This window comes from Anopheles stephensi, chromosome 2 (genome assembly GCF_013141755.1).
Source record: "Anopheles stephensi strain Indian chromosome 2, UCI_ANSTEP_V1.0, whole genome shotgun sequence".
In the NCBI taxonomy this organism is placed as follows: domain Eukaryota; kingdom Metazoa; phylum Arthropoda; class Insecta; order Diptera; family Culicidae; genus Anopheles; species Anopheles stephensi.
The window spans coordinates 75,798,639-75,815,757 of record NC_050202.1 but is presented as its reverse complement, the minus strand read 5'-3'; the positions used below and the strand labels follow the sequence as shown (position 1 = coordinate 75,815,757).

General features: G+C 45.3%; 1 protein-coding gene across 4 annotated transcripts in view; it reads right to left on the bottom strand.

The window, feature by feature from the left end:
• LOC118507668 (extracellular serine/threonine protein CG31145) overlaps positions 1–17,119 on the bottom strand; it is a 50,388-nt gene that overhangs the window by 27,717 nt on the left and 5,552 nt on the right. Inside the window, exons 1-2 of one of the 4 annotated variants that reach the window (XM_036046451.1) lie at positions 8,582–8,846; positions 7,968–8,328 (exon numbers count right to left, since the gene is read on the bottom strand). The exons of 1 other annotated variant lie outside the window; for it this stretch is intronic. The gene's annotated coding sequence lies outside the window, so the exon portion shown is untranslated. Of the gene's footprint in view, positions 1–7,967; positions 8,329–8,581; positions 8,883–17,119 lie in introns of those variants that run through there. 2 more of the 4 variants (XM_036046454.1, XM_036046453.1) reach the window with 2 other exon arrangements.

The following is a 17,119-nucleotide window of genomic DNA, read 5'->3' as shown; positions in this document are numbered from 1 at the left end:
CACATATTCTACAAACTTCTCTCTCGGTTTCCTCTCTCTCTCTCTCTCTCTCTCTCTCTCTCTCTCTTTCCCTTCAATTCTATATACTCCAAATGCTTCCATCGCCTGGCAAAACATGTTTGTTGACGAACGATGCAGCAAACACCCGCTGTCACCGTCCGGAAAGCTTGCCCATTTTTGGTCAGAAAGCCTCGGCCTCGGCCACCGGGTAGGCAGATTCGGGGAATGGACCTGCCAACTTGCCTGGCTGCGACAGCTTCTGATTTGCACTAATAATAAACATATTTATTTTCGCCACCTCCACAGCGTGGGCTGTGCATTACACGTTGGAGAGGCCACCCGGGACCGGATTAACATGAACGCAGCTGACCATCGGTTGGCTCCCTCCGGCCAATATGCTTTGTGTGCATAGTCGCTGGCCGCCAATGATAAGGCAACCCCGAGTGAAGGTGTTGGCGTGAAGTGCACTTCCACCACCGCCGTTCCGGACGTTCGCGGTTTTCTTCTTCCGTGCGCGCCGGAAACGCCGCACACAGACACACCGTGCAGTATGATGGACACTTTATCTAGCGTGCTGCAGATTGCAAACCGGCTCGGACACTGCCGTGAACCGTAAATCGGGCACCAGCGCTTGTAATGCCAGGCTGCTGTTTGGTTCTTCGGCTCTGATTAATTATATCATTGTTGTAGTAACAGTGTGCCGGGTACAGTAACATGCGCCTTCCCGCAGCAGCGTGATGGAATGATGTGGCCTCGCAGCAGGGACGATGTAAGTAAATCCTTGGCCCCGTGGCGTGTCCTGGGAAGCGTCCATTCAAAACCACACCACTGGAAGACAGTGCGATAAGGGCCATTTTTCATGTGTTTTTGGAGCTATAGGGGAAAATGTGAAATATTTTTAGTGAATCGGTGAAGTTGTCTAAATGCTTTAATATTTCATGCTCGAAACTTTGAGGGTGGGTTGTTTCATCCGAATTCAACTTTCACTGCAAACTGCATTATTAAACAAATGTTTGACAAGCCAAGTAAGCAACATCTGCTATTTGACATGCATAGTTCAAATCGGTGTCAGGCATTCTTAGCAAATGACATCATTTTTGTGATACATGATAGAACAAACAGAATGATACGAGTACACAACAACAAGCACGTACACACATCCGACTGTGAATGTATCAACTGTAAATAAAAATCTTCCTTTTACGTCAATACTAATGGTCAGCAATGCCAGTGAACAAAAGTACTCTTATTCCACATCGTAATAGTTCATTTACTGCCCACAAATTTCATACGTTTGTCGGTATTAAAACAATTATCAAAAGATTCAATGAACAGTACTAATGACAATCCTGCCTGAATGATACGCCGAACAAAGAGGAGCAAAAATACATTTCAAGTACCCACAGCACACAATAGTCGGCCTGCAGATAGAATCTGACACGCTAGCTAATGACCATTCCGTGTTGCGCGTTGATTCGATTACCGATGGCTTCCGGCAAAATAACAAACCCAAACACACCGCCCCCCCGACGATAGGCCGGGCCGGGGGAGAAGAGGCACAACAACAACAACAAAATCCACCCAAGAATACTATCGTCCAAAACACGACTGTCGTGATGTAATCATGCCCCAAGCGATCGAAATCTTAATGCCGATTGACCCCATATTGTACCGAATTGTGCAAATTGTACAAACGCCAATAGAAAAAAAAAGGCAACCATTTTCTCACCAGTCTCTGGGGCGATTGCGAAAACGGAAAACGCTTCAACGAACTGGTCTACACCGAAGAGCCGCGAAGCAATTCCTACAGCGTTGGGCCAAATTCAAATCAAGGCCCACGACGGCCTTCCTAAACCGGCTTCATTCCTGAGATTAAAGAAGTATCAATACGGGAAACACCCGCACGCCCGCTACGGTCCGGTTCTGAAGAGGGGACGGAGAGTTCTGCAAGTTTTCGCATTGACACCGATTTTAGGTGCCTCAGGCCATATCGCATCAGAACCCAAGCGGACGGCGAGCAGTTCGACGAGATTTTGAACGATTCAAACAGCATCACTTCGGGCGTTTTTTTTTTGTCTATAAAGCGGACCATCGGTGAACCATCTTGACGTTGACATCCTTCTGGGTGCAAAAAAAAAACTCTTAAAGAATTGCGTATTATTTCATTTACTTCTGTCTGCTTGTTATCATTCTTTGTTCATTGCTTGTGGAAAGATAATCCGCAACGGCGGGTCATCTACACGTGTAAGCATCATCGTTCGCCTCTCATCCATCAACCGCCCTTCCTTCCAATTACGCTAATGTGATAGCGAAATAGATGAGTTAATTTGGTCAGTAAAAGTGGGTCACAAATACGGTGTGCTTTGCTTGACCCTTGCAAGTATCTCTCATTCAACAGGGGGTAGCTTTTCCTGGCGTCCTTGCCTTCCTTCGAAAGGGGTTTTAAAATGCACTAACTTTTTAAAAGTTGATCTACATGGCTCCGTGACAATAATTCGTACTTTTAACCTTTGCTCTCGGACATCTCGGGAGATTGGTGCAGAGCGCAAAACTCCGTAAGCGACCAGAAAGATGCCCGGTGGATCGGACATTCACTAGCCAATCGTGCCATTTGTTGACTCTAACGAGAAGCGAAAAAATCCACACAGACTCCACACCGAAACAGGTTTCGGAGGCTCATTTACACCGAACGGCACCACAAAAAAAATACGCCTTGATCTCGTCTTCAGGTGGTCTTCAGGCGACACTGCCGAGTTCAAACAGTTCACCCTCCTAATTCCAAGGTCTGTCGTCAAGACGCGTACCATTCGTGGAACAACAAAAAAACATGTTCGAAAACATCGCTTGTGCAGTGCAGTGGTGGTAGTGATCGTGGATGTCTTCCGTCCATCGCACTCGCATAGTGCCACGCGAACAATCGATCGCCGGTTCAACCGGCGTAAGGCCAAGCGGATCATTAAGTTTTCATTTGGCACAACATACGCTGTACGGACGCGGATTCCTTGCGATCGAGCTACTGAATCCACGCGATTCGCATTATCCATGCGTTCCATCTGGGTTGGCCGGGGCCCCGTGTGGCAACGAACCGCCGGGTACTTGCGCGCCAGGTGTGGGTGTGTACACGCACGCAGGAGTAAAAGTTTTCCGCCCGGTTTCTGTTTTCTCATTTCACTCATTTGTGGCATTTTGTACGGGTGTAAACATATTGCTTCGCATCACGTGCGGCACACGCACGTTTCATGATGTTATTAAATCGTGGTTAATAAATCATATTAACAAAAAAAAGGGGCATGCCGCCATTGAAGTTGAGGGAAAGCTGATGGTGAGAAATCGATTACATTCTGGGCATTATCTGTGTACACACATAACAATAAGTCAAACTTAAAAGTAGGACGCGATGATTTAAGATTTTTCTCAAACTGCTTGAACTGATGAAAGGTAGGTACTCCTTGGAAGGTACGAGATCTCGTACTGAAAGTATATTCAGTGTACTTCAGATCCCGTAGGACAATTTTATGAAGAATGTTTCATCTGTATCCAGTTCCAACAATTGTATAGCTTTTAATAGCTTGAAAGTGTATCTGTTCTTGTTTATTAATAAGAATTGATCTTCAAAATGCACACTGAAATAGAAATTCTTTTCGAACATTCAATACAAGAGTTATTTTTCATGTTTCAAGGAAACAAACTCCGGAGAAGCTTCAGTGTCAATGGCGTGAAGGCTAAGCCTATGATGAAATAATGACATCGTAATAGCTCCCGGTAAGCACGGAAAGCAAGTTAATGAAATTTCTCATATTAATAAGAAGAAAAGTAGAATGATACTCCCACCCTTCATCGCCTGAGTAATGCTAAAGAAGCCAGCCAATGCCATCCAGATGGATGTGCACCCATCTTCAACTCTTGGCGGGGTCAAGAGACGATCGCTAGCAGCAAAACTACTCGCGCCTTCCATCTGACTCACCCGAACCCAAAGACCAACCACCATTAACGTTTTTCTTCTTCTTCGTGTCTGGCTGCTGTTACCCAAATCCAAGCAAAACAAACACAAAAAAAAACGGAAAAACAAATCTGTACCAGGTAGCCACCATAAAATGCTCCATGACGTAAAAGTAAGAGTGATGCAGAGTGGCATCATAAAAAGGAGACCGATTGGTGGGTGGTTGGCGGCGGGTAAAAACAACATCTTGCCAAGACAGCACACCGGGGCCATGATCCGATGATCCGTTTTGCCATTGTGTGCGCTCGCCACCCCTCTCCCCTACACGCACCGAGGGTTAGCGTGAAGTTATGAAAAAATGTTTGGAACTCAAGCGAGCTAGAGAAAGGTGCCGCTCGGAAGTTGCCCTCCCTCCCCCCCCGGAAAACGGCCAACCGGCTGGTCGGGCAGGAAAATGATCTGTTCATATTTCTCTGCTTCTCTGTGCGGCAAGCAGATTAGCGTCGGGCGCCGAATGGTACCGGGAAAAGGGAAGCTCTTTGTAGGCAGGTAGGTGAAATAATGAACCTCAAATATGATGCCACCGTGTGCCAAGGAGAAACTTTTTTGCAATGTAAACGAATGTTTTCCTGCGGAGTATGGCTTGCGTATTTTTCTTTTCTCTTCTTTTTTTGTTATTATTTTTCCCTCCCCCTATTATGATAAAATTTGTAGCGAAATGGGGAAAAGTTTGCAGCAAAACACACACACAGCAAACGCACAGGTTTTGAGCCGATTTTTTGGCAGAAAATGTGGAGTGCGACAGTGCGCGTGCAGGCAGTCGTAAAATCGCATCACACTCGCGTTAGGATGCAAATCCGGCTGGCGCAGGCACACACGTTAATGATGGATTAAAAGTTTCGTTCTAAAGGCTTTATGTTCTTTTGTACGGTTTATGTGCCAAAATGAGTGGTTTAAGGGACTCGCCAAGAGAGTATTTAAAAATGTAGAAAAAAGCTTTTATGCTTTCGGGGATGTTATATTAAAAATATTCATTTAAAAATTGTAGGCATCGTACCCTTGAAGTCGTAGAAAACTTCCACTCACCATCGAAACTCTTTTGTCCTTCATCAAATTCAAAAAGAAACTTCTCCAAACACAGTACCTGTCCGAACCGACCGAAGCTGGTACTGTATAGAACATTTATAGTTTGACATAATTCTCTGAAACCTAGACTCTGTCCAAAACTAGCGAAACACTTGTAGTCGTGTTCGAGAGGAAGATCCTCTAAAGGAGCTTTGGCCCCCTATACATGGAAGGACAATGATGAAGCTGCTATACCTCGAGCTACGAGCTCTACAATCATGTCATGAGAATGACACCGAACTGCTGAACGCATAAAGATCCTTCAAGCTGTCTACATTATGGTGATGACGGAGTGATGGCGTTAATGTTGGCAGACAACGGCGCTAGACCGTGTGCAGTAACGAGGACTTCTGCAGCAGACCAAGACCGTGACCGCGGTTGTAGCGTCTGATAAGTAAGTAGTAACATAAAAACAAACTTGTAAAGCAATTAAACATGAAAAGAACCCAGGTCACATCGTTTGCTGTAAGTGTTGACCAATTGACTACACGTTTGGCTCACCGTTCTTAACAGCCTCCAGGCGTAAATTTATTCCGCATTATTCAACACGAGCTACGAGAACGAACAAACTGCCTCGAATCATGCACTACGCGGCACCAAACATTGTTTAAATATTTGTTACACAGATTTACGCTTAGATGTAATCAATCTTCTTGTGCTTCACCCACCTTAACAACAAGCCTCCACAAAGTGGTTCATGAATATTCGGCTCGGTTCTAAAACAAAAAGAAAAATGGACAGAAAATAGGACGCGTAGCCATTCAAACTCAATCGACCCCCAAGAATGGGAGAAAAGTCGTGAATCAGCATTCGGCGGTGGGAAATCTGGAAAAATTGAATCAAGCGATAGTCTAGCAGCGGCACGACTCAGCCCGGGGGGGATGTACCCCCCACAGTTGCAACGAGCCGTGCAAAACGAAGAATGCAGTCAGCAAGCGCGTACCCCACACGGTGCATCGCAGATTGGTAAGATTGGTACGTTTCTGTTTCCTTTCCACCAATAGGCCCCGGACTGGGTCTTCGCCCAGTCTCCCCACCACCCTTGCAGACCACACGGACACTGACTGCGATCATGGCTGAATGCACATGAATGCACTTTTCACGCTACTCTCGGTGCGAGGCATCGACTAGCCGACCGGTAGGTCGTGTACTTTTCGGGGGACTCTGGGTCAGTGGGTTTTGAATGTTTACGACGGTGCACATGACCGACGATGCACGTTGCTGGGGTGGGTAGTTTGGTACGTTTTTGGGCTGTAGGGTTGTAACAGGGAAGTGAAAGAAAAGTGAGGGAAATGCTCGTGGGAGCATGCGTACCCGCGCCAAGGTTGACAAGTTCGTTAGGGACTGGTAGAGAAAAACTTTGCAGTTCGTACGACTGACCCACTTTCTCGCCATTTTTCCTTTCGGCACACCATTATCCTCGTCGCGGGTGATGGGATGAAAGTGAACTGACGGACACATTCTCCCCGTGGGGGATGATCACAATTGCGCTTGGGGGACGCTCAAGGGACAATAGTAGTGCGATCGGCAAACCATTCAAACCAATCAATTTTCGGTGAGCCAACCACAATCATTGGGACGAAGTTCTTACGATCGTCGATGTCAAAAAGTCAACCTGGAAACACACGGTGGGCTCTAAAGTGTACTAAATTAATCGGTGTAATTGGCCACGATGCATATTCAATTGTGTTGCATGTGTCGCGCGTGTTTATAGTTTTCCCTCCCTGCTTTTTTTCGGATTCGCTTTCGTATCTTGCGCTCTCCGTGGTTGGTATTCGAGGCCTGAGCCAAGATCAAGCCAGATTTCACTTCTCACACCTTCGTTCACTGCTCACCGTGTGCTGGTTGCTTTCTCCTCACAGACTCCTCCGGGTTGGACTGCACGCGGTTACCGACGATAGGCAATGCGGTACCGGGTGGATGACGATCCACCGGAATGCAATCGCATGCCGGTGCATCGAAACGGAACGGAATGGAGGTAGCAGAAGCAGAAAATAAACAAAAAGTGAAATGCTGCTCCCGAGCTCACCAGGGAACGAGATCTCATCTCATCTCACTGTGATGCAGCTGATGTATTGGGCAGTGAGTCGATTGTAGCCTTTTGCTAGACACCGATCGAAGAAACAGGTTTTTCTCATGCTCGTAATGACTCTTGTTGTTTCGTATGAGGAAGAATATGTTTGAATAAAAATAGGATCGAAAAAAGATCGTTTGTGCAAAATAAAAACGCTGAATTCGATTACGTATAATATTTTTTTACTTTTAAAATAACATCTCTCTGGATGTACTTCCATCCAATCAAAGTATTTCAGTTTTGTTCACCGATGCGATCAATCATTCATAATCAAAATGTTCAGTTTGATTGTTATTTTTATACAAAATATAGGTTAAATTAATTTAACAATTTTTAGATAGCTTTAAATAACTAATCTTTCAAAATTACTTATGCAAAGCATCCTATAACACATAAAGTTACAAATGTTCTGCTTATCTCGCATGCCGTTTTCATGAGAACTAAGGGTATGTTGTACTTGTACATTACAGTACAGATGGTGATGCTGCGTGAGCAACATTTGAGAGAGAATGAGAGAGCAAAAGCATAAAAATATGATCTCTCCATGTTACGCAGGGATAGGCAATCTGCGTTCCGCAGATTATTTGGAGGGGTAATTGATTGAAAGATATGAATAGTGGCATATAAATTGCACAGGCCATCTCGAGGTTTTTCCATACGTTCCTGGATATTTTTGGTTTCGTTCCAAAATGTTTTGACACGCTTCCGCGAAAATGAAATGAGATAAAAATTACACTGCACTCCTCAGCCCTAATGAGGGTTGCTCACCCCTGACAGAGGGTACCGTTTGTTTCGAACTGACACAAAATCAATATAACCCACTCTCACCTGATTTCGTTCCATCCACCACACGTCTGGGCAATTTCAGGGCAACTCATTACATGGGGTGAAGTTTTCGTAATAATTTTTAACCGTTTCACAGCTCATCAGAGATGCTCCACTCGCATATGACCCCAAAAACACCGCATGACCTTCTCAACATCCCCACATAGAACGTCTCACTTCTCACGGCAGTGGTTCGTTCGATATTTTCACGTCTGCACCAAACGTCAAAACAATGCGCACCACACCACCGCCACCAGCCAGCGCCACACCACTACACGCACACACAAAGCAACCACTGCATCAACCGAGACGATTCGTGCGATGTTGATAGGGGCGATTTCTTAAACAAATCACTTTCTGACCACTGGATTGAGGTTGGAATAAAACGGAAATAACATTGAAAACTACGTCGCGCACACCGCGGAATCGATGACGTACGGCAGCAGCACCCGCGACGGATTGGTTTGGGCCACACTGATGGTGGAAACGGCAATCCGGCGGCCTTTTGATCACGTTCCGAATCGAATCGAAACGAGCAGAGTGTGGTGTAAAACCTATTTGGCACGGCACAAACTAGTGGATTGAAGCTGCACGTCGTCGTCGTTGTGGTTTCTTACCAGGTTCAGTAAACCTTTCTCACATGAAGATGCACCTCGGGATGATAACGCACCGAACAACAACTCGCGGGCTGATAGCGTGTGAGTGTGCTAAAGATGAGACTGCACACCAATTTTGGTGAATTTGCGCACGCCATCCAGCTGCAGGAACGAGCAGCAGTTCTCACAGTTGGTCCAGGCGGATAAATCCTGGAGCACGGGAGGATAACATTTCGCGTTTTATTAGTTTTTTATTGGACAAAGCGCAAAACCACACACGGGGATCGTTTCGTCGCGGAACACAACACAGCACAGTCAACAAAACACAGCGGTTGCTTCGAGTGCGAACAAACAGCAGTTGACGGCGAGCATGGCGAGAGTGAGAGAATGGAAATCGGTGAGCAAACGTGCAGTGTGTGTGTACGTGTGTAAATTTGAAACCGATTTTTTATGATGCGGAATGTGGAGAAGGCATCGGAGCTGATGTTTCTACGCAAAATGAATTGTAATTGATAGCACCCAAGCAAATCAATCTGTAAACATACTTAATAAATAATCTATGTTATCACACCTTTATTTTTATAAAGGCTTTCACAAAGGTACGAATTAAAATTGTAAATATTATAAACAACATCCCAAGCACTTGCTGATTCCGAACCCTTTATGCAGCATCATTTCCCCTGAAGCAGCAGAACAGTTTCATTTTTACACACTTTACAACCCCCGAGAGCGACTCAAAAAGAGAAATCGAAGCATGATGCGAGAGAGCAATGCTCAGTGTAATTGTGTTGAATTTTCTCTTTATTATTTTTTGATTCGCACACTGAGAGCGTAGCATGCGTTGCTAGGGGTAAAATTATGTTGCTCATCATCAATGTTTTGTGCGCGATCGATTACAGTTTTTTTAAAGATCAATTTAATCCCTATTCATGAGTAATTATTGAAACTGCGTGTTTTCACCCGCACAAGAAAATGTATTAAAATTTATGAATCTGAAAGCAACCTATAGTGCATGTGGTAAGCATATAAGCATTATTTAATATCTATTTTTCCTATTTTTAGCGAGCTTGCTGGCTGAGAGAATCACCATCCATCTTGTTGTCGCGAACAATAGTTATCTCCAAAATTGCCAGCATGATGTCAAGTGTCGTGTGCCCATGGTTAGTGCTGCTGCAAGACAATGAACATATCTCATATCTTACAATGTCTAGGCTAACCACGAAAGGTTCTACTCCAACTAGTCTTTTTCCTGCGGTAAACACCGGACCAGAGCTAAATGTCAACAGCAGCTGCAAAAAAAAACTCACCCTCCGTCACTGGATAGTGTGAGTATGCCAATGGAGCAAACCAACCCCGTCAACGATCATCTGTTAACGGGTGCAACATAACGGCGCACGAGGGCAGTATTTGCGCAGTAAAACCGGGGGCTGCAGCAGCAAAACAGGCAACACAGGCGGGTTTGGGAAACACTGTGGCGAATTATCTTACGTTGATAAACTCGATTCTTTTGCTCTTCTATTGCCCTTGGTCAGGGAGTGCACACAGGCGACCCGTTGCGACGAGAACGAGTTCTGTCCGCCCTCTTGACTAACGGACCACCCTTCCCGGTTCGGTTGCGTGGGAAGTGCAGCGCCTTTAACGCAGCTCCTAGCTGTCTAAGAAAGCTAAGTAACACTCGCGTTCCAATCACGTCAGATCGTGACTATGTTCTTCTGGCTGTTCTATTTTCAAAACCTTTCTCTCTACCGGATTCCTGCCGCGTGCAGCCAGATCAAGATGGACTTTTTTGCACTTTCCTTTCTTAATGTGCATCACGTTCGTCCGAGGGCGGTATGCAAAAGACTGTGTGTGTGTGTGTATGTGTGTTGCAACAGCAGGAAAATAATGCACCTGTCACTTGCCTTTTTTTTGTTGTTGTCGCCCAGCTACTCGACCGAACAGAACGGAACAGAGTATCAAGTTAGGGAAGCGAGTTGCTATAAAAGAAGCACGTTTTCTAGTGGTATTTATTTAAAACTTCGCCTTCGTTGCACTATTTCGAATCGGCTCTTTGTCTAGAAGTGCTCCTCTTCCTAATGCGGCTGATTATTGTACCATGCTCAGGACAGAGAGAAAGACGTTCCGTTTTACGACGCTCCGTCTCTGACCAGCATCGCTTCTGTCATCTTAGCATTGCATCGTCTTGTCAAGGAGTTTCTGTGGCGTTGCTTTTTCCGTCCCTCAGCGTACAATCGCTTCCAGTCCAGTCGCGTTAGAACGACGACGGCCACGATGATGATGATGATGAGTTAACTCATCGTACTCAATTGCTGTGAACTGGCGGCGGTTCCTTCTGTTGGTCGTGCCATCCTTCCGATCCACCCTGCCGAGTGGTAGTCGAGCACCGGCTGAAGTGCGTGACGTGGCCGGTGTATGGATAGAAATGCTGGACGACATGCATTCCTCATTGAAGCAATAACAATTTCCTGTGCAAATTTAAATTAAATCGTTCCAGCGGTAAGTGATGTCCGGGGCTCCCGTGACGACTGTCCGGGTCCGTCTTCTGTTTTGCTTCCAACTTGCCTACCCTCGGCGGCTGTTTCCCAGCATCGCTTCCCAAACCTGGTCCCGTGCCATCCCGAACGAACGAACGAACACGGTAGCAGAGGCTTAGTTTGCTTTGAACTTGGCCGCACAGTAGTCAAGCGTTTGTAGAACCATTTTCAAGCGTTTCAACCGAATGTCTCGGCGTCAGAAATGCGTGCTGGTGCGCAGAATATTACATCGCAGACGGGAGGACAAACGTAGCTAGGAAACCGTTTCTTTAAGAGCGTCGAGTTAAACTGATGAAGATAAAGATGGCTGCTCTAGTAGGCCAGGACTTTGGGTGCTTATGAGAATTGATTCGACTTTTATTACACTCCTCCGGTGAGCGATTTGCTTAAGTGCGGAGGGAATTTTGCTACAATGTTAGCTCTAGTTCTTCGCTCAATTTTTGCTCAACTTCAAACGCTTTTTAGCAGAATGTATTATTTCACCACCATGCACAATACGAGTTTTCCTCTTACCACATCACACTCACGCGCAACCCGTATCCCATTTCACTTTTTAGTCCAATTGAATCACTAATCAAGTTTTACCGTTCACCAAATTGAAGCATTGTTTTTTGGTTGTTTTTTTAAATTATTTTCTCCCAATCCATATGCATAACCTGCGCTGGCTGATCTCCGAACAGGTACGGGCATAAATTAAGTATTAACATGCGGTAGGTAATTGCAACTGACGAGCCAAATGTATTCATATCTCGATATCGGACCAACACAGGCTTGATCAATTTGCAAAACGAAAAAAACAGATTTATTACCATCAGACAGCGTTGTGAAGCGTAAAGCTTTTCCGCTGCATTTTCCCTTTTTCCTCACGCATTTCATTGTTGTTACAGCAGCAGCAGTTCACTGCCTTGCGCCCGGGGGAGGTTTTGGCTGTCGAAGCTCGGCAGTGAAAGCACCGAATGACCTAAATCGTAACGCATGCGATAGAACGTCAAGGAAATGTGTCAGTTTTCCCCCACCATTTTCATGCATCACGATCTGCAACGATCGCAACCAAACACGGGATGCGTTTAACCACATGTTCGTTACGATCATCCGTTGTATGGGTTTTCTTTTTTTTTCACTAAAAATTATGGTAAAACATTGAAGTTTTTATTCGTCACGTCAACGAGCTGCATCGAGGGGCACGTGCTGATCTCTATCTTGACGCTAATGCGCTGTCTAGGTATGAGCCGCAAGCAGGTAAATTGCGCTAGGGAAAATGTTGTGATACACCCATTAGTCATGTAGGAGGGAGCTGTTCTTTGGAGCTGCAGGCAAGCCATCATTTTGCCACTAATTAAATTACCATTAGCAAGAGCGAGCACAGTTTGCCCTTTCCTTTTTGTTTTATTTGATCGTACTAGCGTTTACAGCGGCTTGCGGAGACTAGAGATAAGCCTCGATACTATTGAAGAAAAATGCAGCATAAGGTAGCTTTTTAAGCTGTTAAAATTGTTCAATGGTTTAGAAAAAAACTCGATAAAAAATGGTACTCAGCTTGAAGAATGTTACTCCATTTAAAAAAATGTTCCGTCATTTTTAAAATAAAGGATCGACTTGACAAGAGTCTACCGAGAAAACTTAACATCAGACCTTGTGAAATACTTAAAAAAAGGCAAGATGTTTAACATTTATTCGTTTGCAGTGTGGTAACAACGGCAAACATTAGCATTTTGCTGCTAGAACACAACTGTTTCAGATCTGTTCATGGAGTACCACCAGCAGGCGAAGCGGCGAAAACCATGCTCGCCTGCCTTCTTTACAGCATCCAACAAACGAATTACAAACATCACGGTTCGGCTGGGAGAGTTTGGGGGGGAGGGGCTGGGCTCTACCTTAACACCTGCCCCCCTCCCCCCCCCCTTCCCAACCACCCAAACACTGGCCGAACCACTCATGCACACACCTACAAAAAGCGCACGACCCGGCAGCCGTTTGCTTATTATTTTTCGCGTCTCTAGCGCTTTCGGTGTGTGTGTATCTGTACGGCTGCCCGTTTGTGCCGGTGTCTTCGAAATTATTCATCTTGCGAAACAATTCACCTTCGTGCCCGTAGCGGTGCCGTGCGAGATCTGCCCTCACCCCGAAAAAGAAATAAAACCACGGTACCTAGCCGCACGTCTTCCTTTAGCACACGAAACTGCAGAAACCCTTTTGCCGTATTATACCCCTTGCCGGGCCAGGGGGTACCCCTATCCCTTCCAACCTTTGCGTGCGTGGCCGAACACAGAACCGAACATTAAATTGTGGGAACATTGCATAATACGTTTCCATCTCGCGTCACGGCCTCCCCACCCCCAACCCCAACCGATCTGGCTGGATGTCGATGGAATTGTTCGCTCAAGTTTGGGTCCGAAAAACGCTGACTGGTGGGAAAGCGCTGGAGAGCAGAGCACTCGTGCAGAGCAGCTGCACCGGGCGGAGGGTGAATCTTCCAAAAACACACCAACTACCAACATCGGAAAGCACCCCACGCACCACACAAACTGAAACCATTTCGCGATAGTGACCGAAAGCGCAAAGTTCATTCGGATGGGAGACCCAAGACGGACTCGGGATGAGAAATTAAAGGGTGGAATTGAATGTCTGGTGATCAAAACTGGGGTGCTATATTAATTTGAAGCCCGGTAACAGATGAGCGTGTGTGCGGATCGACCAGGTATCTTATTTTCGCGCCATAACACACAGCTCGAAACCAGATCATTGGATGCTTGTTGCGTCAGTGTTAACCCTTTCTGCGAGGGGACAAAGGGAGGATTGACGATGAGCTAGGATTACGGAGACATATGGGGTGCTCGCTTCGTCAGTCAGTAACGGGTTTCGGTGAAACACCACTTACACTTTTTAATGATCTCCTTTCTGGGGTGGGAATCTACTCTGTTGGAGTGTGGTTTACCGGAAGCATTCCCAAAGCTATGCTTTGGAGAAATTGCAAACATTCTAGCCGCTAACGATAATCACTGCTGGTGAGATATGTTTGCTTCAATTCGCAGAATTGATTCGAATTGATGGCCAGAGAAAACTGAGGAGCAGTGATGATTGAATGAAATAGTGGATACCAATTGAAGGGCGTATGTAATTGTATGAAATTAAATCGAACACGATTACATTAACAAACGAAAACTAAAGCTAATGAGTGTTTTGGGTAGAAAAACGTAAAATTTTATGATACGGCTTCAAATTTCACAAAAAAGTTAATAAAATAGCAGAGAACTCTATATTAAACGAAGTAGAAATAACTTATCGATAGGGTTGACGTACAAATACGAACATTATTGGGCCCAAAATTGAAAGTGGATCGTCAAGTTTGACCATGCATGAGTAGTACTTTCAGCCATTTTCAGTTGTCGATTCTGAGCAGACTACATCAGTAACAGACACCTAATGTAACACGATTATATGTATGTTGGAACTCGTGATTTGCTGTAAACTGCTTCTATTTGTTTTGGAGGATATCTTGTGTGAAGGAAATAAGTCTTCTCTCTCTCTCTCTCTCGCTCTCTCTCTCTCTCGGAACAGTCAAAGTGATATATCTAAAGTACAATTTCTTCTTTCTTGGCACTACAACCTCGAGAGGTCTTGGCGTGCCATTTTTGGCTTCCTGTGACTTGATTTTACCCGTAGTTGGATAGTCAGTCATGCATACGGGGAGGCGGTATGGATGGGATTCGAAACCCGGTCCATCAGTCGCCGCTACCGCCTGGGCCTCTGGACCGCTCCAATCTGAACCAATGATTAAGGCTTGGTTAATGTGTTCCGTAAACTGAAGTAACTGTTGCTATGAGCTTGACAGATCGTTTTGGTAAGAATTTCCTTGGCAAAATGTGGTCGATTTTCCATCGTATTGGAAAATTATTTTTCCCCGAATTTGCATAATTGTCTTGCAATGTGCTACCGAACCATCCAGCATCCAGGCGTCCGGCAGCCAACATGTTGCACTCTGATTGATTTTTCCGAAATAATACCCTTTTTAAACCAGCCGATATGTACACCCAGCGGGAGGTACAACTGTCCCTTCCCCATTGCATCGATCGATCAATCAGCGCACGCTGACCTCCACCATCCGGCAAACGACCGGAAGTGCACGGACAACGCTGATAAACTTTCGCCCAACAGCTGACAGCGGGAGCTTCACACTGATCTCACACTGCAATGGGTTCGTCGGTTCGTTGGTCCGTCCAATTGAACAGTGCCATCGATAAAACCACCCGTCGATTGCTGCACGCTGCCCGGGGAAAATACGCAACAGTGACAATACAAGTAGCGAGCTGCACTTGCGACTGTAGCTGTGATGGCGAGCCTCAAGTGTGGTTTTACGACGCATGTAAAGTGGCAGCCCTCGTGGCAGGTTCGTCGCCCATGCTTCAACCCATTCGCGTGGTGCAAGTGACGCCATATGCATCATTTTCATTTCATCCCCTCAGTTTGTTTGGGCCGGGCTTTGGGGGGAGGTTGCAGATTTGCCCTATCGTTTCGCACCCCGTTTTGTTTCACCCTGTTCCTGTCAATTTGAGTTCCATTTGAAAATCGTTGTTGTGTACGAGTGTTGAGATTCAAGCAATCAAAACTAATTCCTATTTGTCCGCTCTCTCTCTCTATCTCTCTCCCTTCATGCTGCCTTGTTGAACGTATGAAGCTGCACATTGGAAGCGTTGGGCAGACGGCACAACAAGGAAGAGTTTTGCACCGGGCGCAATTCGCTTTCCATCGCTCTGTTGTAACATTATTCCCACGTCCGTAGTTTGGTAATTAGTTGGGAGTAGTTTTCGGGCGCTTTGTTTCGTTGCCCAGATTGATATGCTTTTAGTACATTGAATTAGCATTTGAAGAAGAGGTGTCGAGTACAAAGTGATGCAGTTTATCGTCTCTTCTTAAATCCTTTGTTTTTCAAACAGCTATATGGCTGTGGCTTACTCGCCTCTAAATCGCTTTTGGACTCCACAATCAAAAGGGTACGCTGTAAGAGGGTCTCTTCTCTTGCACTAATTAAACAAGCACCCTCCGATGATGAATCGGTTGCCGAATCTGGTTCGAATGAGGGGTCCTTTCCGGCGCGTTTCGAAATTAGGATGCACTACACACGTCTAGTTGTACGTGCGCCTGTTGTACACGGTGGCATGCCCAAATAATGAGACTAACAATGAGAAAGTTACAGCTTTTCACGGAATATGTAATTTCGTGTATCAGAATATCTGACGGAAATTTGCCGCGCCATCCTCCCGAATCCCGAGAACCAAGTGCATCCTGTTTTGAGCTGGTGAGTGGTTTAATGAAATTCGATTCTCCTCTAGTTTTGACTAGTTCTATTAACTATGAGGCTTAGTAGAATTGAAAAAAAATTCTGAACAACTACCCTGTAAAAGCAAATTTAGCGTCAAAACAGAACCGCCAAGTCAAAAGTGTTGCATAAAAAAAGTCTGACGGATCTCTGTTTTATTATTCAAACCTGTTAAAGGCAAATAATATTTGCTTTTAAATTTTATTACTACACTCAAGATAATTTGAAATAAAAAAATCATTGTTTTCGAGCCAATTCGGACGAACTGATCAACGGTTGTTTACATTACGAATTAGACGCATTTCGAGGCAGGCAAGCTCACTCATATTGATGTTTCGCATTAAATGCTTTGACGCAACGCCACCATACCCGGGCAAACCGGGGGATGATTTCAATTAGCATTTTGATTTACCACCTGACCGAAGCTCATCGTTTGTAAGTGTTTTACTTACTGATTAAATCCGCTACGTTCGAATAAACGGATTATGGTTCATGCTAAGCCCGGCGATTCAGCTAGAACGACCCATGTGCCGTAATCGGCCCATGGATCAGTATTTATTGACCAAACAACAAGATTCCTATCATCCGCGTTCGTGTGTTGCCGTTTTTGGCGGGCAGCTAATCGAACAAATCTACCAATTAGTTTTCATTTTGAAGAAGAAAAAAACGATCGGGTCCACTTATAGAACGCTGGGAGCTATATGGCAG